At 42.1% G+C, this 26,000-nt stretch overlaps 1 pseudogene; it reads left to right on the top strand.

Moving 5' to 3' along the window:
• The first annotated feature begins 939 nt into the window (after positions 1-939).
• LOC132266267 (uncharacterized) lies at positions 940-25,782 on the top strand (annotated as a pseudogene).
• The last annotated feature ends 218 nt before the right edge of the window (positions 25,783-26,000 follow it).

The following is a 26,000-nucleotide window of genomic DNA, read 5'->3' as shown; positions in this document are numbered from 1 at the left end:
CAAATGGTCCACTCTCATACTCAATCCATAGCTAATCTCGAAAATCAAGTGGGCCAAATAGCTAACTCGGTGAATCAATTGCTTCAAAAGGACAAGGGCAAGCTTCCCTCTCAACCTTTTGAAAATCCTAGAGGAATTCATGTGATTGACGAAACCCCTCCTCCGAGTGGGCCGACTCATGAACAAGTTCAAGCTATCACCACCCTTCGGAGTGGTAGAGTGGTGGACAACAAGGTCGATGGAGACAAAAGTGAAGAAGTTTCGCCGTTGAAAAATCCAAATTCAAGCTCTTCTAATCCAAATTCTTGGCCCAATACCATTCACGGATATCCCACACATGTCTCCCCAAATGTGGAAACTACTTATGAGCCAAAAGCTCCGTTTCCTCAACGTCTTCAAGAGTCGACACACTTTGGGAACAAGAATTGTAAAATTCAAGACATGTGGGAAGTCTTCAAGCAAGTGAAGATTAACTTGCCCCTGTTGGATGCTATCAAGCAAATCCCCCCCTATGCAAAATTTCTTAAAGATTTGTGCACTCAAAAGCGCACTTCTAAAAATCATTTGCCAAAAAAAGTGAGGTTGACTGAAAATGTTAGTGCTATTATTCAGCACAGCACTCCCCCGAAGTATAAGGATCCGGGTGCCCCCACAATCTCGTGCGTCATTGGTGACAGCAAAATCGAGAGGGCCCTCCTTGACTTAGGAGCTAGTATGAATTTAATTCCATACTCGGTCTACCTACAACTTGGTTTAGGCGATCTTAAGCCGACTTCTGTGGTTTTGCAACTTGCCGATAGATCGGTCAAGCATCCACGAGGTATTCTTGAGGACGTCATCATCAAAGTGGACAAATTCTACTTCCCGGTAGATTTTGTGGTTCTTGATACGGAACCAGTCCATGACCCAAAAAAGCACATTCCCGTGATCCTTGGTAGACCATTTTTAGCTACGGCTAATGCATCAATTAATTGCCGAACCGGGGTGATGGACATTGCTTTTGGAAACATGCAAGTCAAACTCCACATCTTTCATGCAACTCAACATCCCTCCAATGAGGATGATTGTTTTCTTGTGGATGTCATTGATGAAGTGGTCGAAGAATCTCTCCCCTTCATCCTAAGCAAAGATCCCCTTGAAACTTGCATGTCTCATTTTGACTTCTCAAACTTTGATGTTGATCAAGCCATTCAAGAAGTCAATTCCTTGCTTGATATTAATGCTATCATGGATGTACCTCCTTGGAAAATTCCAAAAGAACCACTTCCCCAACTTTCCACCACTCCTCCGGTCCCATCATTGTTATCTCCGCCACAACTTGAGCTTAAGCCGCTCCCGGCCCATCTCAAGTATGTGTTCCTTGGTCCAAAGCAAACCCTTCCGGTCATTATTGCCTCGGACCTTCAAAAAGACCAAGAGACCAACCTTTTAGCGGTGCTCCAAGAGCATAAAGAAGCTATTGGTTGGACAGTGGCAGATTTAAAAGGAATTGACCCCTCCATTTGTATGCACCGCATTCATATGGAGGATGACACAAAGCCTACTAGAGAGGTCCAGCGCCGGTTAAATCCAAACATGAAGGAAGTGGTCATGAAAGAGGTGATCAAATTGCTAGATGCGGGAATCATCTATCCTATCTCTGATAGCAAGTGGGTGAGCCCCACACAAGTTGTCCCCAAGAAATCCGGGCTCACCGTTGTTGAAAATTCAGCGGGCGAGCTCGTGCCACAACGAACCACCACCGGGTGGCGTGTGTGCATTGACTATCGTAAACTCAACTCATCAACTAGGAAGGATCATTTCCCACTCCCATTTATTGATCAAATCCTAGAAAGGTTAGCCGGACAAAGCTTCTATTGTTTTCTTGATGGTTATTCCGGCTATAACCAAGTGGCCATCGCCCCCCAAGATCAAGAGAAAACAACATTCACATGTCCCTTTGGTACTTTTGCCTATCGACGCATGCCTTTTGGTCTATGCAATGCACCGGCAACGTTCCAAAGGTGCATGATGTCCATATTCTCCGATATGGTTGAAAGGTTCTTGGAAGTTTTCATGGATGACTTTTCCGTATTTGGCTCCTCCTTTGACTCGTGTCTCAAAAATTTATCTCTTGTGCTCCAAAGATGCAAAGAGACGAATCTCATTCTAAGTTGGGAGAAAAGCCACTTTATGGTCCAAGAAGGCATTGTTTTAGGACATGTCATTTCTAAGCGGGGAATCGAGGTAGACAAGGCAAAAGTTGAGTTAATCTCTAATCTTCCTCCTCCGAATTCCGTCCGTCAAATCCGTTCTTTTCTTGGCCATGCCGGATTCTATCGTCGCTTCATCAAAGATTTTAGCAAAATCTCACGGCCCTTGTGTAATCTCTTAGCCAAGGATGTTCCGTTCAATTTTGATGACGCTTGCATGGAAGCTTTCATCAAACTTCGCATTCTCCTCTCCTCTGCCCTGATCATGAAACCCCCTAATTGGTCTCTTCCCTTTGAGATCATGTGTGATGCATCCGATTATGCATTAGGGGCGGTTTTGGGCCAACGTGTGGATAAACTTCCGCATGTCATTTATTATGCTAGCAAAACTCTCTGTGATGCCCAATTGAACTACACCACCACTGAAAAAGAATTGCTAGCTGTGGTGTACGCCTTGGATAAATTTCGCTCCTATCTTCTTGGCTCCAAGGTCATCGTCTTTTCAGATCATGCCGCTCTTAGGCATTTGTTAGCGAAAAAAGAGACAAAACCCCGCTTAATTCGATGGATCCTCTTACTTCAAGAGTTTGACATTGACATCCGGGACAAAAAAGGGACCGACAATGTTGTCGCCGATCATCTCTCTCGCTTACTTATTGAGAAATCTTCAGAATTTGCAGCCATCCGTGATTCCTTTCCGGATGAGCAACTTCTTCAAGTTTCACATTCTACTCTTCCGTGGTTTGCGGATATTGTCAATTATCTTGCAGTTGGCAAAATTCCAGCTCATTGGTCCAAACAAGAGAGGGACTGGTTTTTCTCCCAAGTCAAGCATTTCTTTTGGGAAGATCCGGAATTATTCAAGTATTGCCCGGACCAAATCATCCGGCGATGTATTCCTGAAACCGAGGCCACAAGCATTTTAAATTTTTGCCATACTCTTGCTTGTGGAGGCCATTTCAGTGCCAAAAAGACCGCTAACAAAATCCTTCAAAGCGGATTCTTTTGGCCTACCTTGTTCCGGGATGCATACAATTTTTGCAAATCGTGTGAACGATGTCAAAAACTTGGATCCATGTCCCGAAGAGACATGATGCCCCTCACCAACATTTTAATTGTTGAAATTTTTGATGTGTGGGGGATTGACTTCATGGGACCATTTCCATCTTCTTATGGCTATGAGTACATCCTTGTAGCGGTGGATTATGTGTCTAAATGGGTTGAAGCCGCGGCTACCAAAACCGATGATCATAAAGTCGTGATCCATTTCATTCAATCTCACATCTTTAGTCGTTTTGGTACACCCCGAGCAATCATTAGTGATGGTGGATCTCATTTCCGAAATCGTTATCTCAAATCCGTCCTTGCTAAGTATTCAGTCATTCATAAGGTTGCTACACCTTACCACCCTCAAACGAGTGGTCAAGTAGAGATTTCTAACCGGGAGATTAAGCACATTTTAGAAAAAACGGTTAGACCGGACCGCAAAGATTGGTCATTACGGCTAAACGATGCACTTTGGGCTTACCGGACAGCTTATAAGACACCCATTGGCATGTCACCATATCGACTTGTCTTTGGCAAAGCATGTCATCTCCCGGTAGAATTAGAGCACCGTGCTTATTGGGCCGTAAAAAGGTTCAATTTTGATCTCAAACAAGCCGGCTCTAATCGTGCGTTGCAATTAAATGAACTTGAGGAATTGCGTAATGACGCGTATGAAAATGCAAAAATTTACAAGGCAAAGACTAAAGCTTTCCATGACAAACACATCGTCAAAAAGTCTTTTGCCCCGGGACAAAAGGTCTGGCTTTTCAATTCCCGCTTGAAACTCTTTCCCGGTAAACTCCGGTCAAGATGGGATGGTCCATACATTGTCACTACCGTCTTTCCTCATGGAGCAATCGAACTTCATGATCCTGCAAGTGGATCACTCTTCAAGGTAAATGGCCAAAGGCTTAAGCCTTGCATTGACAGCACAATTCTAACCCGAAAAGTTGAGGAAGTCCCCTTGACGGATCCCATTTATGAGGAATAGTGCCTGCTCTAGCTTGGTCTAGCTATCGACATTAAATTTAGCAAAGCAAGGGAAGAAATTCTTTCGATGTTCCAAGCTTCCCTACCTTCTCAAATTGCTCGTGTCTTGAAATTTTCTGGGAAATGGTTTCGAAAAGCCAAAAATTTGATTTTTCTGAAATGGTCTTCAGTTGTGTTCCGCAATTTTAGACCGGCTTCTTAGACCTTCTCAACTCTTGTTTTCATTCCCGAAAGTTTCCGGCTCTATCAGGCAATTTTCTCGGACTTTCAACATGGCACTCACATGCATAACCTCTCATCTTCAATGCATTGTTGAAATGTTCTTAATCTCATCCATGCACTGAAGAGATGTTCCAAAGTTTGAAAATTTTCTCAAAATCATCCACGCATTGTGTGAGGTTGCAAAAGTTAGGAAATCTTCTTGAAATCATCCATGCACTCATTGAAAAAAAATTTGCACAATTTCAAAATTTTTCTAAATTTTCCATGCATTGCAATGAAGTGTAGAGTTTGACAATTTTCCCTCCTTGCATTAGAATGGATTGAAGTTCAAAAGTTTGAAAATTGTCCATGCATTAGAACGAAGTTGAAAAGTTTTCAAAATTTTCCACCCATGCATTAGAATGGATTGAATTTGAAATTTTAAAAAAAAAAAAAAAAAAAAAAATTTTTTCATGCTGTAAAAAAAAAATTTGCACAGTTTGAAGCATTTTCCAAATTTTCCATGCATGGCATGAAGTTGCCAAGTTCTTGATTTCCATCCATGCATTGGTTTGGAAAAATGCATCCAAGGTCTGAAAATCCATCTATGTATTGCTTGGCCTCAGGTGCAGCAGTTGCACAAATTTTTCCATCTAATTTGCATAATGTTGCTCACATTGCAAATTCCATCTCCATGTTGCCTAATGAGCTCACTGCCTCATTTTCGAGCCCTCTCAAGTTCCTTTGGAGTGCTCGCAGCCACCTCCCAGCCAACCCTCACTCTCTGCCACAATATCGAGCACTCGAAAAGGCCATTTCGAGTGCTCCAACTCCCATCCTCGCAGCCAACTCCCCATCCACACACCAAACCCACCTCCCTCACCACCCAGCTCACCACACTGCATGCATGCCAAACCCACCACTCAGCAATCACCTTCCATCTATCAACCCTCCTCCCATGCCTGCATGAATGCCTATGCATGCATGCAAACCCTCAACTCTATCTCACACCATGCACACCAACCTTCCTCTCTCTCTCTTCCCAAACCAAACCATACATCACCACCCTGCATGCATGCATGCACGTCCATGCATGCATGCCACCTCTCAAACCCACATTCTCTCTCTCTCGGCAACACAACAACAACACACCCTCCAACACCATGCACCACTACCACCTCTCGGCCTCCACCCCTCACCACCCAGCTAACCACCTTCCTGCATCCACCCTCTCGGCCATGCATGCATGCAGGCCCATGCATGCATGCCACCCCTCCCATCCCTCACCACTCAGCTCACCACCCTCCTACCAACCATCACAACCAACCTCACCACCCCTCCACCCACTGCTCAAATTTCGAGCACTCGAAGACCCAGCTTCGAGTGCTCGAACTCCCCTTCCCACACCCTAGCCCCTCACCCAACTCTCTGCCCCCATTTCGAGCACTCGAAGTGGGCCTTCGAGTGCTCGAACCAAGCTCTCACTCTCCCTCTTTTAAACCCCAAAGCTACCATCACCTCACTCTCATCCCCCTCTCTTGGCTCCAGCTTCCCCACCCTCATTGCACCCACTTTTCATCTCTCTCTCTCTACCTTCCCCAACCACCTGCTCGACCCTCTCACACACCACACCAGCTTTTCTCTCTCTCCCACTCACAACCAAGTGCACAACCACCAGCATGCACCACACCTTGCATGCATGAACATCCAACACCCATCACCCTCTCGGCACTCCTCCACCCACCACCTTCAGCATCCACTTGCATAACCAACCCACCTCCATACCTCACCACCCCATCCTCTCACCTCCCTCTTCCTGCCTTCCTTCTTGCTCTCGGATACCCTGACATTCAGGTTTGTGTCCTCTTCCTTAGTTTTTCTTTTCCTTTGTTCATTCATGGTGTTTTACACGGAGGATGGGCTAGTAATGTTGGAGTTTGGTTTTGTTGGTGATTTGTTGTTGCTTTGTCAATGCTAGAGCTTGTTTCTTTGTTAAAAATTTTGGGTTTGCTCCTCCATCCCACTCACTTTCCTCTTCTCCTTTTTGTGGTGCACGCCAGGTGTTCGCTGAAATTCCTCAACCAAGTCCACCTCTCTAAATGTCTCGTGCCGGTCCTTCTCGCCCTCCTCGACCCTCTTCAGGTGCCCGTGCTGTCACTCGTGAGCGACCACGTGATCCTTGGGATCGCAAACAACTCAACTACGAACTCTCATTTCCGCTCACGGATGCCTTTGACATTTTACCCACAACTTCGTGGGCTGTCGCCGAATTGACTAACCGGCGTCTGCAACACATTTGCGCACCCCTTGCCAGGGTTGCCTACCCCCGTGTAGTGCGCCTCTTCTACCAGAATCTCCAGTGCCCTGAAGAGCCACCCATTTCTCTCACTACATCCATTGATGGCACCGCCTATACTTTCACTATGACCGACATCATTCAGGTTTCTGGTTGCCCCATTGAGTGCCCCGATGACATTGTCAATCGTGAGAATCTCCCTTTATATGAGGAGCCGGATACATTAACTGTGGCGCAGATTGCCGCTGCCATTTGCCCTATTGACGATCCTACTCGGCCCCGGTCTTTTATCCGCAAGACCAATCTTCCGGAACGCCTATGGTTCATTGACACTGTCTTCAAGCACAATGTTTGCCCTTTGGTGCACAGCACCGAGCGTCGGGGCCTCTTTCTGCAAGCCTTATATGCCATGGACCAAGGCCAATGGTTCTCCATCCCAGAGCTCATTTGGTCCACCTTTATGAAGTTCTGGCATGATGCTCATAATGCACGGGCTCCGCGAGTTGAAAATCGGAAATTGCCTTTGCCGTTTTTCATCACTCGACTCCTTCAGCACAAGGGTTTCGTTGTTCCTCCCCACGAACCAAAAGGCGACAAAATTAAAATTTTTACCCAGCGCCGGTGGATCAATGTTCTGAGCCATTCTAGGACCCCTCCGCCTCCTGCCCCCCTGTTCATCCACGCTCCACCTCCTCCTCCTTCTGAGGCAGTTTCCACCGCCGTAGCCACTACGAGGATAGAGCCTTCGGTCGACTCTCACCAGGACCAGGCTTTCATCCGGGCTTCCATTGCCGGTATTCATGCGCGACTAGATCGTTTTGAGCATTCTTTGTCCGCGTGCACTCAGGCTCTGTGTGAGTCTTCTTCACGTGCTGAGGAAGATCGTCGTCTTGCTGCTGAAGACCGCCGTGTCGCCGCTGAGGACCGTCGTTTGGCTTCCGCTGAACGGCGTAAGACTCAATCTCTCCTCCATTCCATCCTCGCCCGTTTACCTTCTGGCCAGTAGCTTGTTGCGCGTGTGGACCTTCTCTTTTGTTTCATCTGTAACTATTTCTCTTGTATATTTTGTTTTCCTTTTAAACTGTAAGAATTTGCTATGTATAGGTTGCTCTGGTCGACATGATCCCTGTACAGTTCTTTTTGTCATCATGTAAACTCTTTTTGCAATGCAAGTTCTTTATGTTCTGTTAACTTTCGATACATTCGTTTTCTGTCTTTATGCTTGTGCTATTAATGTGTTTGTGGTTGTTTCTTTTGGTTCTTCATATTGCTTTCCAGGTTGCGCAGTCCGGTTCAAGTTTGGGGGTTTTTGTCTCAACATGCCATTCCCTCCCCCTGGGTATTGTTGTTCCTTTTATACTCGTTGTCATTTTTGTCTCTCACTTGCATCCATGTCCACATTGAGGACACTGTGTCGTTTAAGTTTGGGGGTGCATCAAGCATTCTTGGCATATTTTTGGTTCCATAATTTTTGCTAAGCAATGATAGTATAACTTGACACTTGTCGGAGATGAAACATATGTTTAATACCTTGTGTATAGAAGCAATTGAAAAATTTTGAAAATAAAGAAAAATTTGAGTTGAAATGATCATGTAAATACAATGTAGTCTGTATAAATGCCTCAATTAGATTCTTGCTGGATTTACACTCTTATAAGCTTCACAATGCACAGATGCACATTGGAAACTTAACTGTGAGGCATGCAACTTGATTGACCTTGACCTTGGCCTAGTTAATCTGATTTGATGAACCTGATAGATGGATACCTTTGGCATGTTTATTCAAAAAAAAAAAAAAAAAAAAAAATGAAAAAAAAAAAAAAAAAAATGAAATGACCAGTTGACGTTCGTAGCCTTTCCAGCTCGAGCTATTAAGCCCTAGGAGTGTCTCTACACTTAGCACCCTAAAGCCATCTGGTTTGGGAGTTGTTGGCCTAACGCTTGCTACAAGGGTTGGTTAGAAAGCTTAAGGGACTTAAACATTGCACGGTCATTCAAAAAAAAATTAAACTAGTAATAAACATGGTTCGTTGGAGTTCGTAGCCTTTCCAACTTGAGCTATTAAGCCCTATGGAGTGTCTCTACACTTAGCACCCTAAAGCCATCTGGTTTGGGAGTTGTTGGCCTAACGCTTGCTACAAGGGTTGGTTAGAAAGCTTAAGGGACTTCAGCATTGCATAACCATTCTATGTTTCGCTTATGTGTTGAAATAAATTGTTAACAAGCAACAAAAGTTGTCTTGAAAATAAAATCATGCCTTAGGGACTTCATGTAAAAGGGAATTCATTGACTTGAAAACTTGTACCTTGGAATTGGAAAAGAAAGTAAAAGCCGCATGTTGAGAATCCAATTCACTTTCACTGAAGCGAGAGTTGATTTCCATTCAAGAGATGATAATTGAGTTATTTATATAGACTTTGATGTTGATGCATGTATGTAGAAATGTATTTAGCCAATTTTTGTATCAATGCTTCATATATGCAAGGTAGTTTTCCCAATGACCCCATCTCCAGTTTTTGTCTGTTTCAAGTTGTATTTGAGCTATGTTTCTATCTCATTTTACCATGGAGGATATTTTTGTAGTAGCATGCCCATGGTTGTCTTTTCTTTATGTTTTTCATTGTAGTTTTGCTAAGGGACTAGCAAAATGTAAGTTTGGGGGTGTGATAAGCGCCAAATAATGTATATTCAAGCGCCCTAAATTACATTAACAAAGTCCAGTTATTAATTATTTTATGTAGATTAACTCCAATTCTATGTTTTTATGCATTTTCAGGTTCATTGGCCAAAATGGAACAAGAATAAGGCCTTGTGGAGTCTTGAGCAACAAAAGGGTGCCAATGCTGAATTCTGGCAGCAGTAGAGCCTGGACTTCGCTTGCCATTTTGACCTTCCAAACTCGAGAACTGGACTTCCCTCATAACATGAAAGATTTAGAGTTCTGAATCAGCTTTCCAAATCTTCAAGTGGTTCATCATTCGGAGTTCGGAGCAGAGAGTTATGATCTTCACAACAGAGGTGCGCAGAACTGCCTAGCAGCACTGATGTACTGCCTTTCTCCCCATTTTCGACCAACCAGACTTGAGATTTGGGTCTTCATCAAAACATGAAGTTTTTAAAGCACTGAATCAGCTCTCCAAAGCTTCAAACAGATCATCATTCGGAGTTCGGGGCACAAAGTTATAGCAGTTTTCCCAAAATAGGTCAGCACTGAGCAAGAGGAGCATGTTGCACATTGCACTAAGTTAGAGTGCTCGAAGTCACCAAGCGTGCGCTCGAAAATCAGGCAGAATGCCCTTCGGAAATGGCTCATTTCAGCCCACTTGCACATTGGTTTCCTCAATGCCATCTTCCCTCTTTATGAAGTGGTTGGAGGTGTTCCTTGGAGGAGAGAGGGTATGGTTGGAGCATAAAAGGCTACCCAAAGGCCACATATATCATTAAGCTTTATCTTGAGCAAGAGAAAGGAGAGAGAAGAGAGCAAGGAGAAGGGTGTTCTTGAGTGCTACAGTAGGAGCTCGAAAATGGAGATGAGGATGATGCTTCTTCCTTCTTCTAGCTCACCAATGGGTAACTAAACCTCATCTAGGGAGGTGATGAAACCCCTCCCCTGTAAGCATGTGTTAGTATAGTTTATTTTTGGGGATTACAATGTATTTTTGATAGTCTTTCCATGGTCAAGAGCCTCATTTTTGTTGTAATGAATGTTGAATGTTTTAAATGATTATTGTGAGTTATTCATCTTGTCTTGGATGGTTGCCTTTCTTAATCATATTGCTTGCACTTCCATGGTGACAATGGAAGTTAGATCATGGAATGGTTTTAATGGCATGGAGTTGGAGAACCTAGATAGTTCATGGCTTAGGGTTTCCCTTTGATGGGCTATACTTGATTCTTAGCTTTATGTGCATTCACCATTTAAATTAGGGCTTGATAATCCTTGGCTTAGTAAGCATGTTCTAAGCTACATTTTAGTTTAGGTAGTTGATCATGTGAACCTTTGATGGTTTATTCTTGCCTTTCTAATTAAATGAACTTCTTAAGGATATTATAGCAACCTAGTATTGTTATGTATCATGACTATCATATATGTTGTTTTCCCCTTAAATTAATCTTAACCTAGCATGTGTATAGGGATGGAGGTGGATTCATTTCCCTAGCCTTCTTTACTTGTACTCACTCCCTTAAATTCTTGCAATTTACTGTTTTATGCACTTTTAATTTCCTAGCTTAAGTGACATCCAACAAAACCTCTATACACCCTTCATCATTCTAAGAATGATTCTAGACATTTAGGTTGTATTAGACTAGCGTAGTCCCTGTGGTTCGACTTACCCGACCAATAGCCCTATTTTACAATGATTCGTGCTATTGCGAAGGTTGATGTATGATTGACCAACCGATCAATTTTTGGCGCCGTTGCCGGGGACTGCAAACGGTTTAGCAACCGAAGTTTCTAGGGTTAAATTTATTTTGATTGTGAATATTGTGTCTTGTGAATATTCCTTGTGTGTTTTGACCACCTTTGTGTTTTAAGTGTTGTAAGATTCTAGGGACTCGAAGCTCGCCGTGGGAATGCTAGCAAATTGTAAGTCTAGAGGACCCCAGGTAAGTCTCGTGACTTCTAGTTTCGAGTTGTGAATATTGTGCATGTGTTAAATTTAGTTTTAGTTTAGTTGTGAAGCCCTTGTTGAGGCTCTTATCCTGTTTAAATTTTGTGTTAAAGCATCGGTCCTTGTCGTGGCCATTTACATTTTCCGTCTTGATAATTGAGGAGAAAGGGAACATCGTATGTGGAGTTGTGGTTGATGAATTGCTTTGTTGAGTATATGCTTTATTGTTGATGTTCGGTCGTAGGTCACTTTCCTTACCCACAATCGATTCGCCCATTGATATTAATTCTCTTGAAAGAACTCTTAGACGGAACCTTAGGGAACCTACTCTTACAAGGGACCTTGAAACTGAATTCAATATAATGGGGGATAACGTAGGAAATCCGGGGAATGAAAGGGCTGAAATTCCTAATATCGAGCCAATGACTCTTAGAGATCATTTCATCCCTACCACCTATGCTTCTCTATCTTGCATAGTGATGCCAAACATCGATGCAGCTCAATATGAGATCAAGTCTAGTACCATTCAAATGCTTCCATCATTTCATGGCTTTGATAATGAAGATCCATACAAGCATCTTGATGAGTTCCTTGAAATCTGTTCAACCATCCGGTTGAGAGGTTTTCCGGACAATGCACTTCATCTCCATCTCTTCCCATTCTCCCTAAAAGATAGGGCAAAATATTGGTTGAACTCCCTCGCTCCCAACTCTATTACTTCTTGGGCTCAATTGCAACAAGAATTTCTTAAGAAGTATTATCCGGTGAGTAAAACCAACCAAATGAGGCGTTCCATTCTAAGCTTTTCTCAAGTTGATGGAGAACAACTCCACGAGACTTGGGAAAGGTTACAAGATCTTCTTCCGAAGTGTCCTCATCATTTGATCCCAAAATGGCAATTAGTGCAAGCTTTCTATGCCGGCTTGACCGAAACCCATAGATTCATGGTTGATTCTTCTTGTGGTGGGATGTTCATGTCCAAGAATGCGGATGAGGCTTGGACCTTACTTGAGAATTTGAGTGAAAATTCACTTCAACACAATTCTCGTAGGGCTCCGACCGCAACCACTCCAAACAACACCAACCCTTGTCAACCAAAGTCAATAAGGGAGGAATCATCTCAAGTGGATGCCATCGCTCATAAATTCTATCAATTGATGGCACCACATCTTCCTCCTTCATTGTCTCAAAATTCGGCAAGTTCAGTTTGTGCTTCATGTACTAGTCCATTCCATCTCTCGGAAGATTGCCCCACAACGGAGCAATTTCCTAGTCCCAACCAAGAGCAAGCTAATGCCATGTTCTCGCGGCCCGGGAACAATCCATATTCCAACACCTACAATCCGGGTTGGCGAGATCATCCGAATTTCTCGTGGCGGCAACAAGCCCCACAGAATTCCCAATTCCAAAACCAAGGGCGGCAAAATCAGCCCTCTTCTCAATATCAAGGTAGACCTTTCCAAGCCTCTTCAAGCTACCGTCCTCCTTACAATCCAAATGTCTCCAATCAACCTCCTGTGTGTCCAACTGACGAGATAGTAGCTGCAAACAAGCAAATGATGGAATCATTAAATAAGCAAATAATGGATGCCAACAAGCAACTCTTGACATCCTTGCAGCCTACTCTCCAAATGGTCCACTCTCATACTCAATCCATAGCTAATCTCGAAAATCAAGTGGGCCAAATAGCTAACTCGGTGAATCAATTGCTTCAAAAGGACAAGGGCAAGCTTCCCTCTCAACCTTTTGAAAATCCTAGAGGAATTCATGTGATTGACGAAACCCCTCCTCCGAGTGGGCCGACTCATGAACAAGTTCAAGCTATCACCACCCTTCGGAGTGGTAGAGTGGTGGACAACAAGGTCGATGGAGACAAAAGTGAAGAAGTTTCGCCGTTGAAAAATCCAAATTCAAGCTCTTCTAATCCAAATTCTTGGCCCAATACCATTCACGGATATCCCACACATGTCTCCCCAAATGTGGAAACTACTTATGAGCCAAAAGCTCCGTTTCCTCAACGTCTTCAAGAGTCGACACACTTTGGGAACAAGAATTGTAAAATTCAAGACATGTGGGAAGTCTTCAAGCAAGTGAAGATTAACTTGCCCCTGTTGGATGCTATCAAGCAAATCCCCCCCTATGCAAAATTTCTTAAAGATTTGTGCACTCAAAAGCGCACTTCTAAAAATCATTTGCCAAAAAAAGTGAGGTTGACTGAAAATGTTAGTGCTATTATTCAGCACAGCACTCCCCCGAAGTATAAGGATCCGGGTGCCCCCACAATCTCGTGCGTCATTGGTGACAGCAAAATCGAGAGGGCCCTCCTTGACTTAGGAGCTAGTATGAATTTAATTCCATACTCGGTCTACCTACAACTTGGTTTAGGCGATCTTAAGCCGACTTCTGTGGTTTTGCAACTTGCCGATAGATCGGTCAAGCATCCACGAGGTATTCTTGAGGACGTCATCATCAAAGTGGACAAATTCTACTTCCCGGTAGATTTTGTGGTTCTTGATACGGAACCAGTCCATGACCCAAAAAAGCACATTCCCGTGATCCTTGGTAGACCATTTTTAGCTACGGCTAATGCATCAATTAATTGCCGAACCGGGGTGATGGACATTGCTTTTGGAAACATGCAAGTCAAACTCCACATCTTTCATGCAACTCAACATCCCTCCAATGAGGATGATTGTTTTCTTGTGGATGTCATTGATGAAGTGGTCGAAGAATCTCTCCCCTTCATCCTAAGCAAAGATCCCCTTGAAACTTGCATGTCTCATTTTGACTTCTCAAACTTTGATGTTGATCAAGCCATTCAAGAAGTCAATTCCTTGCTTGATATTAATGCTATCATGGATGTACCTCCTTGGAAAATTCCAAAAGAACCACTTCCCCAACTTTCCACCACTCCTCCGGTCCCATCATTGTTATCTCCGCCACAACTTGAGCTTAAGCCGCTCCCGGCCCATCTCAAGTATGTGTTCCTTGGTCCAAAGCAAACCCTTCCGGTCATTATTGCCTCGGACCTTCAAAAAGACCAAGAGACCAACCTTTTAGCGGTGCTCCAAGAGCATAAAGAAGCTATTGGTTGGACAGTGGCAGATTTAAAAGGAATTGACCCCTCCATTTGTATGCACCGCATTCATATGGAGGATGACGCAAAGCCTACTAGAGAGGTCCAGCGCCGGTTAAATCCAAACATGAAGGAAGTGGTCATGAAAGAGGTGATCAAATTGCTAGATGCGGGAATCATCTATCCTATCTCTGATAGCAAGTGGGTGAGCCCCACACAAGTTGTCCCCAAGAAATCCGGGCTCACCGTTGTTGAAAATTCAGCGGGCGAGCTCGTGCCACAACGAACCACCACCGGGTGGCGTGTGTGCATTGACTATCGTAAACTCAACTCATCAACTAGGAAGGATCATTTCCCACTCCCATTTATTGATCAAATCCTAGAAAGGTTAGCCGGACAAAGCTTCTATTGTTTTCTTGATGGTTATTCCGGCTATAACCAAGTGGCCATCGCCCCCCAAGATCAAGAGAAAACAACATTCACATGTCCCTTTGGTACTTTTGCCTATCGACGCATGCCTTTTGGTCTATGCAATGCACCGGCAACGTTCCAAAGGTGCATGATGTCCATATTCTCCGATATGGTTGAAAGGTTCTTGGAAGTTTTCATGGATGACTTTTCCGTATTTGGCTCCTCCTTTGACTCGTGTCTCAAAAATTTATCTCTTGTGCTCCAAAGATGCAAAGAGACGAATCTCATTCTAAGTTGGGAGAAAAGCCACTTTATGGTCCAAGAAGGCATTGTTTTAGGACATGTCATTTCTAAGCGGGGAATCGAGGTAGACAAGGCAAAAGTTGAGTTAATCTCTAATCTTCCTCCTCCGAATTCCGTCCGTCAAATCCGTTCTTTTCTTGGCCATGCCGGATTCTATCGTCGCTTCATCAAAGATTTTAGCAAAATCTCACGGCCCTTGTGTAATCTCTTAGCCAAGGATGTTCCGTTCAATTTTGATGACGCTTGCATGGAAGCTTTCATCAAACTTCGCATTCTCCTCTCCTCTGCCCCGATCATGAAACCCCCTAATTGGTCTCTTCCCTTTGAGATCATGTGTGATGCATCCGATTATGCATTAGGGGCGGTTTTGGGCCAACGTGTGGATAAACTTCCACATGTCATTTATTATGCTAGCAAAACTCTCTGTGATGCCCAATTGAACTACACCACCACTGAAAAAGAATTGCTAGCTGTGGTGTACGCCTTGGATAAATTTCGCTCCTATCTTCTTGGCTCCAAGGTCATCGTCTTTTCAGATCATGCCGCTCTTAGGCATTTGTTAGCGAAAAAAGAGACAAAACCCCGCTTAATTCGATGGATCCTCTTACTTCAAGAGTTTGACATTGACATCCGGGACAAAAAAGGGACCGACAATGTTGTCGCCGATCATCTCTCTCGCTTACTTATTGAGAAATCTTCAGAATTTGCAGCCATCCGTGATTCCTTTCCGGATGAGCAACTTCTTCAAGTTTCACATTCTACTCTTCCGTGGTTTGCGGATATTGTCAATTATCTTGCGGTTGGCAAAATTCCAGCTCATTGGTCCAAACAAGAGAGGGACCGGTTTTTCTCCCAAGTCAAGCATTTCTTTTGGGAAGATCCGGAATTATTCAAGTATTGCCCGGACCAAATCATCCGGCGATGTATTCCTGAAACCGAGGCCACAAGCATTTTAAATTTTTGCCATACTCTTGCTTGTGGAGGCCATTTCAGTGCCAAAAAGACCGCTAACAAAATCCTTCAAAGCGGATTCTTTTGGCCTACCTTGTTCCGGGATGCATACAATTTTTGCAAATCGTGTGAACGATGTCAAAAACTTGGATCCATGTCCCGAAGAGACATGATGCCCCTCACCAACATTTTAATTGTTGAAATTTTTGATGTGTGGGGGATTGACTTCATGGGACCATTTCCATCTTCTTATGGCTATGAGTACATCCTTGTAGCGGTGGATTATGTGTCTAAATGGGTTGAAGCCGCGGCTACCAAAACCGATGATCATAAAGTCGTGATCCATTTCATTCAATCTCACATCTTTAGTCGTTTTGGTACACCCCGAGCAATCATTAGTGATGGTGGATCTCATTTCCGAAATCGTTATCTCAAATCCGTCCTTGCTAAGTATTCAGTCATTCATAAGGTTGCTACACCTTACCACCCTCAAACGAGTGGTCAAGTAGAGATTTCTAACCGGGAGATTAAGCACATTTTAGAAAAAACGGTTAGACCGGACCGCAAAGATTGGTCATTACGGCTAAACGATGCACTTTGGGCTTACCGGACAGCTTATAAGACACCCATTGGCATGTCACCATATCGACTTGTCTTTGGCAAAGCATGTCATCTCCCGGTAGAATTAGAGCACCGTGCTTATTGGGCCGTAAAAAGGTTCAATTTTGATCTCAAACAAGCCGGCTCTAATCGTGCGTTGCAATTAAATGAACTTGAGGAATTGCGTAATGACGCGTATGAAAATGCAAAAATTTACAAGGCAAAGACTAAAGCTTTCCATGACAAACACATCGTCAAAAAGTCTTTTGCCCCGGGACAAAAGGTCTGGCTTTTCAATTCCCGCTTGAAACTCTTTCCCGGTAAACTCCGGTCAAGATGGGATGGTCCATACATTGTCACTACCGTCTTTCCTCATGGAGCAATCGAACTTCATGATCCTGCAAGTGGATCACTCTTCAAGGTAAATGGCCAAAGGCTTAAGCCTTGCATTGACAGCACAATTCTAACCCGAAAAGTTGAGGAAGTCCCCTTGACGGATCCCATTTATGAGGAATAGTGCCTGCTCTAGCTTGGTCTAGCTATCGACATTAAATTTAGCAAAGCAAGGGAAGAAATTCTTTCGATGTTCCAAGCTTCCCTACCTTCTCAAATTGCTCGTGTCTTGAAATTTTCTGGGAAATGGTTTCGAAAAGCCAAAAATTTGATTTTTCTGAAATGGTCTTCAGTTGTGTTCCACAATTTTAGACCGGCTTCTTAGACCTTCTCAACTCTTGTTTTCATTCCCGAAAGTTTCCGGCTCTATCAGGCAATTTTCTCGGACTTTCAACATGGCACTCACATGCATAACCTCTCATCTTCAATGCATTGTTGAAATGTTCTTAATCTCATCCATGCATTGAAGAGATGTTCCAAAGTTTGAAAATTTTCTCAAAATCATCCACGCATTGTGTGAGGTTGCAAAAGTTAGGAAATCTTCTTGAAATCATCCATGCACTCATTGAAAAAAAATTTGCACAATTTCAAAATTTTTCTAAATTTTCCATGCATTGCAATGAAGTGTAGAGTTTGACAATTTTCCCTCCTTGCATTAGAATGGATTGAAGTTCAAAAGTTTGAAAATTGTCCATGCATTAGAACGAAGTTGAAAAGTTTTCAAAATTTTCCACCCATGCATTAGAATGGATTGAATTTGAAATTTAAAAAAAAAAAAAAAAAAAAAAAATTTTTCATGCTGTAAAAAAAAAATTTGCACAGTTTGAAGCATTTTCCAAATTTTCCATGCATGGCATGAAGTTGCCAAGTTCTTGATTTCCATCCATGCATTGGTTTGGAAAAATGCATCCAAGGTCTGAAAATCCATCTATGTATTGCTTGGCCTCAGGTGCAGCAGTTGCACAAATTTTTCCATCTAATTTGCATAATGTTGCTCACATTGCAAATTCCATCTCCATGTTGCCTAATGAGCTCACTGCCTCATTTTCGAGCCCTCTCAAGTTCCTTTGGAGTGCTCGCAGCCACCTCCCAGCCAACCCTCACTCTCTGCCACAATATCGAGCACTCGAAAAGGCCATTTCGAGTGCTCCAACTCCCATCCTCGCAGCCAACTCCCCATCCACACACCAAACCCACCTCCCTCACCACCCAGCTCACCACACTGCATGCATGCCAAACCCACCACTCAGCAATCACCTTCCATCTATCAACCCTCCTCCCATGCCTGCATGAATGCCTATGCATGCATGCAAACCCTCAACTCTATCTCACACCATGCACACCAACCTTCCTCTCTCTCTCTTCCCAAACCAAAGCAGTCTTGGATATATCCTCATCCTTAACCCTCAACTAATAGTAACCTGATCTCAAATTAATCTTTGAAAAGCATGTCGCTCCCTTCAATTGATCAAATAAGTCATCAATCCTAAGCAAAGGATACCTGTTCTTGATCATAGCATGATTCAACTTGCGATAATTGATGCAAAGTCTCAAAGACCCATCCTTCGTCTTTGCAAAAAGAACCAGTTTTTCCCATGGTGAAACACTAGGATGAATAAAGCCCTTAGCTTTCAAATCATCCAACTGACCTTTCATCTTATCAAGCTCTGTCGGTGCCATACGACACGGTGCCATAAAGATAGGTGCTGTACCGGGAATGACATCAATGGCAAAAATAACTTCTCTTAAAGGAGGTAACTCTGTCAGTTCCTCTGGAAAGACATCAACAACATCCTCAACAACTGCAGGAAGAACACGGCCCAAACTGTTATCCTCGTCAAGTAGCAAACTAGCTGAGTAAGATCTGTGGCGACTCTAGTCACCAATACTAAAAACCATCGCCGGGTGGGAATCGCTCTGATCTCCCATAAAATGGAAACAATCTCCCTTGGGAGTGCAAACAGACACCCTCCCACGGAAGCAATCGATCGTAGCCCGAAAGAATGACAACTAATTCATCCCAAGAATGACGTTAAAACCCGTCATGTCGAGAACAATGAAATCAAACTCTAAGGTTCGCCTAGCCATCTCAATAGTATAACCTCGACAAACACAATCCAAAGACACTGGACCCTAACTGGTGTGTCAACACAAAGAAGACTCTCCCGAAGTATGACCTCCAGACCCAATGAATGTGCAAATGATGCAGAAATAAAAGAATGTGATGCACCCGTGTCAACAAGAATCTGTGCCCAAGAACTAAAAACTAGAAAGATAACTCGAACTGAAGAGGTGCCTACGGAAGCATCCGCCTGTGGAAGAGCATAAGCTCATCCTTGAGCCCTGCTGTGAACTGCCATGATAGCCTGACTGATGTGTAAAAGCAGTAGGTGTAGAACCCCTGGCTGGATAAGTGCCAACTGGCGCCACTGGCTGTGGTGCCTAAGGAACTCTGAAACCAGACTGAACCATTGCAGACTGTGCCGGTACCATCTGTGAATCTGTACCACTGATGAATGCTAAATATATGCATATTCGAGCCCCTAAGTATGTATATGTTAGGGCTTAAAGTGATACTTCTATCTATTATTAGACTAATTTATGCTTAATGTGTGTTTCAGGTACTTTTCCAGATAAATGATTAAAACCGGGATTTTATGCTGATATCGAAGCTTACCGAGTCATTGCCGGTCATTAACAGCAAGCCGAGAGCTAAATTGGTGAAGTTTGAAGCAATTGAAACCTTAGAGCTCGAGCCCAAGTGTTGAGGTTCGAGCATTACAACAAAGAAAAAAAGAAAAGTCAAAAAGGCTAAATGCTCGAGCATCAGTACCTTGATGCTTGAGCCTTACTGCAAAGGTGCTCGAGCCTTGACCCTGAAGCTCGAGCATGAGGCATCAAAAATTAATGAGTTGATTTTGAATTGAAGGCTATGCTCCCAGGTCTCGTGCATCACTTCCATGATCGAGCACTATCAATAGAGGATCGAGCATCATCCTTTGATGCTCGAGCAATGAGCCCTAGGTGCTTGAGCATGATACCTAGTGCTCGAGCCTATGAAGCTTGGATCGAGCAATGTTAAAGGAAAAAGACGCTTCGGAAAATAGTTGAAGAAAATTGGCTAAGTGTCAATGTGATGATCGAGCACCATTCACTAAAGCTCGAGCATCTATCCAGTATTGCTTGAGCATGTGTTCCTGAAGCTCGAGCATGAGCCCTAAAGCTTGAGCATCCATTCCTGAAGCTCGAGCAATGTATGACATATCAGACTAAAAGCTACGGGATTCCTCTTTTTATCATCGTATCTCATTCCAGTTGGGCCAGAAGACCTAAAAGCCCACTAAATACATATTTTCTTCTATAAAAGAAGGTGTAAGCCTTGATAAAAGAAGTCAGAAATTTCAATATCTTTTATGGTGTTATTCAGAAGGCTGAAGGTGTGGTGGCTTTTAGGGTTCCTACAACCTTAGAAGTGCAGATCCTGAGAAGAGAGGTGCCGTCCATGACGATGGAGATAAACTCAACACAGATGCTATCCAACCTTGTCATGAGTAGGTAATCCCTTTCTTAGGGCACTGATGTAACCCAACGTTATATTATGGTTTGATTATTTTGACTCTGGGTTTCTTTTAATATACAATATTTTCTTGATTATATAACTTTGAGCACTTGAGACAACTCAAGTGGTTTTTCATGCTTTAGTAGAATATAAATTGTTATTACCTTGTCTTAGATATAATAATTTATGTTATATTCTCAACCTACCTTGTTGTACGGTATCTGGCGGAGCCCTGCCGGACACAAGGATAGAGGTCATATAATGGTGTTCCAATATATTTTACAAACGAACGTTTTCATAGTCTATACTTAAAAAAGGTGGTTCATTCGCATAGTAGTTAAAGTAGGTAGAGTAGGTAGGTGAATAGTCCACACTAACCGCTGATAGGTTATAGTTAGCTAAATTTGTAAAACATCTTTCTTTAAACTCCAAACTAAATGAATGTTATTGAGTTCAATTCATTTGAAAACAAAATTAGTTAAAATCCCAGAGTTAATTCAATTGACCATAGTATAACGATTGTGGTGAAGTCAAAGCCCTAAGATTTTCCCTCTCTGATTTTTCAATTTAGTTTAATTTGCTTTAATTTAATATTTTGTTTAATTCAAGTTTGTTAAATCGTGACAACCAACAAACTCTCCAATCCAAGTTTTCTGTAAACCATGAATCTAATTTAAAGGCTAATACAAATTCTATCTCTCTGTGGGTTTGACATCCTCTTTGCATAGAGCTATATCCTACATGATATCGCACGATTGCGAGAGACACATCAATTTTTGGCACTGTTGCCGGGGAGATTGTTTTTGTTTAGTTTTTAATTAGTTATTTTGGTTTACCGGTCTTCGGACTTTATGATATCTCATCTTATTTCTTTTTCTTTTTAGGTACAAATTAGCGGTGAGGACAAAGACGCTTAAGGGAGAAAAGCTTCGGTTTATTAAACCTTTTGTGAGTTCTTTTTGTTTTTTTGTTACTTGGAATCTTTTATTTTTGCTACTGTTAGGATTAGTGGAACTAGTGCATGTTAACTCGCCAAACTAGGTCAAAACCGTTAGTGCATGATCCTGAAATAGAGAGAACTTTAAGTCAATTAAGAAAGCTTAAAAAACACTTGAATAATATTGATAGTTCCTCTGAAATTATGGTTGAGCAACATAATACACCAGGTAATAATGGTAATGGTAATGGAGAACGGGTTCCACCTGTTCCTCCACAACAACCACAATTGAGGGATCATTTCATTCCTACCACATATACTTCCCCTTTATGCTTTATTTTTCCGGATGCTGATGCAACCCATTTTGAGATCAAGCCTGATATGATCCAAATGGTTCCTACCTTCCATAGATCCTTATAAGCACTTGGATGTGTTTTTAGAATTGTGTTCAACTACCAAGTTGACCACTCTATCCAATGATTCATTCAGAATGCATCTTTTCCAGTTCTCTCTCAAAGATAAAGCAAAAACTTGGTTGCAGTCCCTTCTAACAAATTCCATATCTTCCTGGGATATGTTCTAACATGAGTTCTTGAAGAAATATTACACTGTGGGTAAAACCACACAAATGAGGAGAGAAATCATGGCATTTTCCCAAATTCTGGGAGAACAACTCCATGATGCATGGGAGAGATATAATGATATTCTAAGAAAGTGTCCATACCACGATATAGCTCAATGACACTTAATACAGATCTTCTATGATAGTCTTATAGATTCTTATAGAAATATGGTTGATGCTTCCAGTAATGGAGCTTTTCTGCGTAAGAGTCTGGCTGACGCTTGGGAACTGTTTGAGGTCCTAAGTGAAAACTCAGTGCAACATACTTCTTCCTCTAGGTCTAGGTCTTCACCTAGAATGCATAAGGTTAAAAAAATTTATGAGGTAGATAAATCTAGTGAGTTAGCCGCTCAAATAGAAGCCTTGAACTGTAGGTTCGATCAAATCCTATCATCTGGCTTTGTTCCTGTTGCTAATCCACAAACTGCCTTACCAAAGGAAGTTTGTTCCATCTGTGTTAATTCTAAACATTTTGATGACACTTGCCCTATGCTGGGATAATCATCTGAGATCCCATAGGAGCAAGTGAATGCTGCATTCTCTAGGCCAGCTTATAATCTATATTATGCTACATATAATCTTGGCTGGAGAGATCATCCCAATCTGTCATGGCATAATCCAAATCAAGGAAATACTTTTTCCCAATCTCAGGGGCAGTATCAAAATTCATCCAATCCTATGCCACAAAATAATTCTTTCAACCAATTTGGTGTTTACTGTCCACCTCAGTTTAGGAATCAATCCACTCAAGCTCCTAATCTTCCACCTCTTCCTAGAAATTCTACTTTTGAAGAACGAGTACTTAATGCTCTTGGTGAAATTAAAGCCAACACCCAACTTCTTAATTCTCATTCTTAAGCCATAGCAAAGCTAGAGGCACAAGTTTGGCAAATAAGGAGTACTCTATCTTGAAGAGAGGAAGGAAAGCTGCCTAGTCAGCCAATAGCCAACCCGAAAGGGTAGACTTACATGATTGATGGAACTAATTCTTCAAGTATTCATCATGAGTAAGTTCAGGCTATCACTACATTGAGGAGTGGTAGAGTGGTTGATAACCAAGTTGAGAAAGGACAGGAGGAAAAAGAAAGGCTTAGGATTCCTATAATTCCTATCATTCATAATCCACATTCCAAGGATGTTTCCTCAAGTGCTATTCCACAATCCACAAAAGGAGTTGAAGATGGAGTTACTTCTTCATCTACTCCTAACCCTGAGACAGCGTATGAGCCAAAAACGCCTTATCCTGAACGTCTTAAGGAATCCTCCCACTTTGGTAAACAAGGGGAAAAAATTCAAGATATGATGGAGTTCTTTAAACAAGTCAAAATCAATCTTCCTTTGCTTGATGCTATAAAGTAAATTCTAGCCTACTCCAAATTTCTAAAGGACTTGTGCACTCTTAAGAGAAAATCCAAAAGACAAGATCCTAAGAAAGTTTGTCTCACCGAGCATGTCAGTGTTATTCTTAAGTACAACACTCCTCTAAAGGTTAAAGATCCTAGAGCTCCTACAATTTCTTGCACCATTAGAAACAATGTGATAGAGCGAGCACTTCTTGACCTTGGAGCAAGTGTTAATCTTATTCCTTACTTGGTATATGAGAAGTTAGGTCTGGGAGAATTAAAACCTACGTCGGTTGTTTTACATCTTGCTGACCGTTCTGTCAGATAACCATGAGGTATTTTTGAAGATGTACTCATAAAAGTGGACAAGTTCTATTTTTCGGTCGATTTTCTAGTTCTTGATATAGAATAGGTCCACGATTCCAAAAAGTATATTCCAGTCATTCTTGGACGACCTTTTCTAGCCACAGTGAATGCTTGCATTAACTGTAGAACTGGAGCCATAAATTTATCTTTTTGAAATATGAAAGTCAAGCTAAACATCTTCAATGCTATTCATCATCCCCACGATGATAGTGGATGCTTCTTCCTTGATGTTATTGATGAGTTGGTTGAGGAATCACTTCCAACTATTTTATCCAAGAATCCTTTAGAAACGTGTGAATCACTTCAATTATGAAGATTTTGATATTGATTCTTCAATAGCTGAAGTGAATTCTTTACTAGATTCCACTCCTATCACAGATTTTCCTCCATAGAAATCTACGTTAGAGCCACTTCCACCACTTTCTAATACTCCGCCTATTCCTTCTTTAGAGTCTTCACCTAAACTTGAGCTTAAGCCACTACCGGAAAAGCTTAAGTATGTTTTCTTGGGTTTAAATGACACCCTCCCGGTGATCATTGATTCCAATCTTACAAGTTCCCAAGAAAGTAGTCTCTTAAAAGTTCTTGAGCAAATTAAAGAGGCTATTAGGTAGAGTGTGGCTGATTTGAAGGGAATTAGTCCCACAATTTGCATGCATCAGATTCATTTGGAGGAGGATTCTTGAACATCTTGGGAACTTCAATGAAGATTGAATCCTAATATGAAGGAGGTAGTGTTAAAGGAAGTTATGAAGTTGCTAGATGCGGGAATAATCTACCCCATCTCAGATAGCAAGTGGGTGAGCCCTACTCAAGTAGTACTTAAAAATACAGGTATTATAGTAGTTAAGAATTTAGAGGGTGAATTAGTTCCACAGCGCATCACCGCTGGTTGGCGTGTGTGTATTGATTACCGGAAACTCAACTCCGTTACTAGAAAAGATCATTTTCCACTTCCATTCATTGATCAGATTCTAGAGCAATTGGTTGGCCAGAGCTATTATTGCTTTTTAGATGGTTATTCCGGCTATAATTGGGTGGCCATAGATCCTAAGGATCAAGAGAAAACTACTTTCACTTGTCTATTCGGTACGTTTACATATAGACGGATGCCTTTCGGATTATGTTATGCGCTAGCAACATTCCAGAGGTATATGATGTCTATCTTTTTAGACATGGTTGAAAATTTTCTTGAGGTCTTTAGATAACTTCTCTATTTTCGAGTCCAACTGTCTTCAAAATCTTTCCCTAGTGCTTCAGCATTGTAGGGAAACGAATCTTATTCTTAGTTGGGAGAAGAGCCATTTTATAGTTTAAGAGGGTATTGTTTTAGGACATATCATTTCAAAGAGAGGTATTGAAGTTGATAGAGTTAAAGTAGATTTGATCTCCAAATTGCCTCCCCTACCTCCGTGAGGGGAGTGCGATTATTTCTTAGGTATGCCGGGTTCTATCGATGCTTCATTAAAGATTTCAGCAAAATTTTTCATCCTTTGTGTAATCTACTTGCAAAGGATGTTCCTTTTTTGTCTTTGATGAATCGTGCCTTGAAGCTTTCCAAAAGCGTCGCTCTCTTCTTTCGTCAGCTCCTATCATAAATCCTCTGGATTGGGCTCTTCCATTTGAAATCATGTGTGACGCATATGATTATGCTATGGGTGTTGTCTTGGGACAATGAGTGGATAAACTTCCTCATGTTATCTATTATGCTAGTAAAACTCTTTCAGATGCACAATTGAATTATACTACTATTGAAAAAGAGTTACTTGCAGTTGTCTTTGCTTTGGATAAATTCAGATCATATCTATTGGGTTCCAAAGTCGTAGTCTATTCTAATCATTCTGCTTTGAAACATCTTTTTTCCAAAAAGGAAACCAAACCCCGTTTGATTCAATGGATCCTCTTACTTCAAGAGTTTAATTATGAAATCTAGGATAAGAAACGGTCAAAGAATGTTGTAGCTGACCATCTTTCTTGAATTCTAATTGAGGATACATCAACTTCACTTCCAGTCTGTGATTCCTTCCTAAATGAACAACTGTTTGAGGTTTCTCATAAGGATTTGCCTTGGTTTACTGATATTGTGAATTAGCTCGCAAT

Source organism: Cornus florida, unplaced genomic scaffold, assembly GCF_030987335.1.
Source record: "Cornus florida cultivar Cherokee Brave unplaced genomic scaffold, ASM3098733v1 CherokeeBrave_3.0.0_Hap2_Chr07, whole genome shotgun sequence".
Lineage (NCBI taxonomy): Eukaryota > Viridiplantae > Streptophyta > Magnoliopsida > Cornales > Cornaceae > Cornus > Cornus florida.
This window is presented reverse-complemented; position numbering and strand designations above follow the sequence as displayed.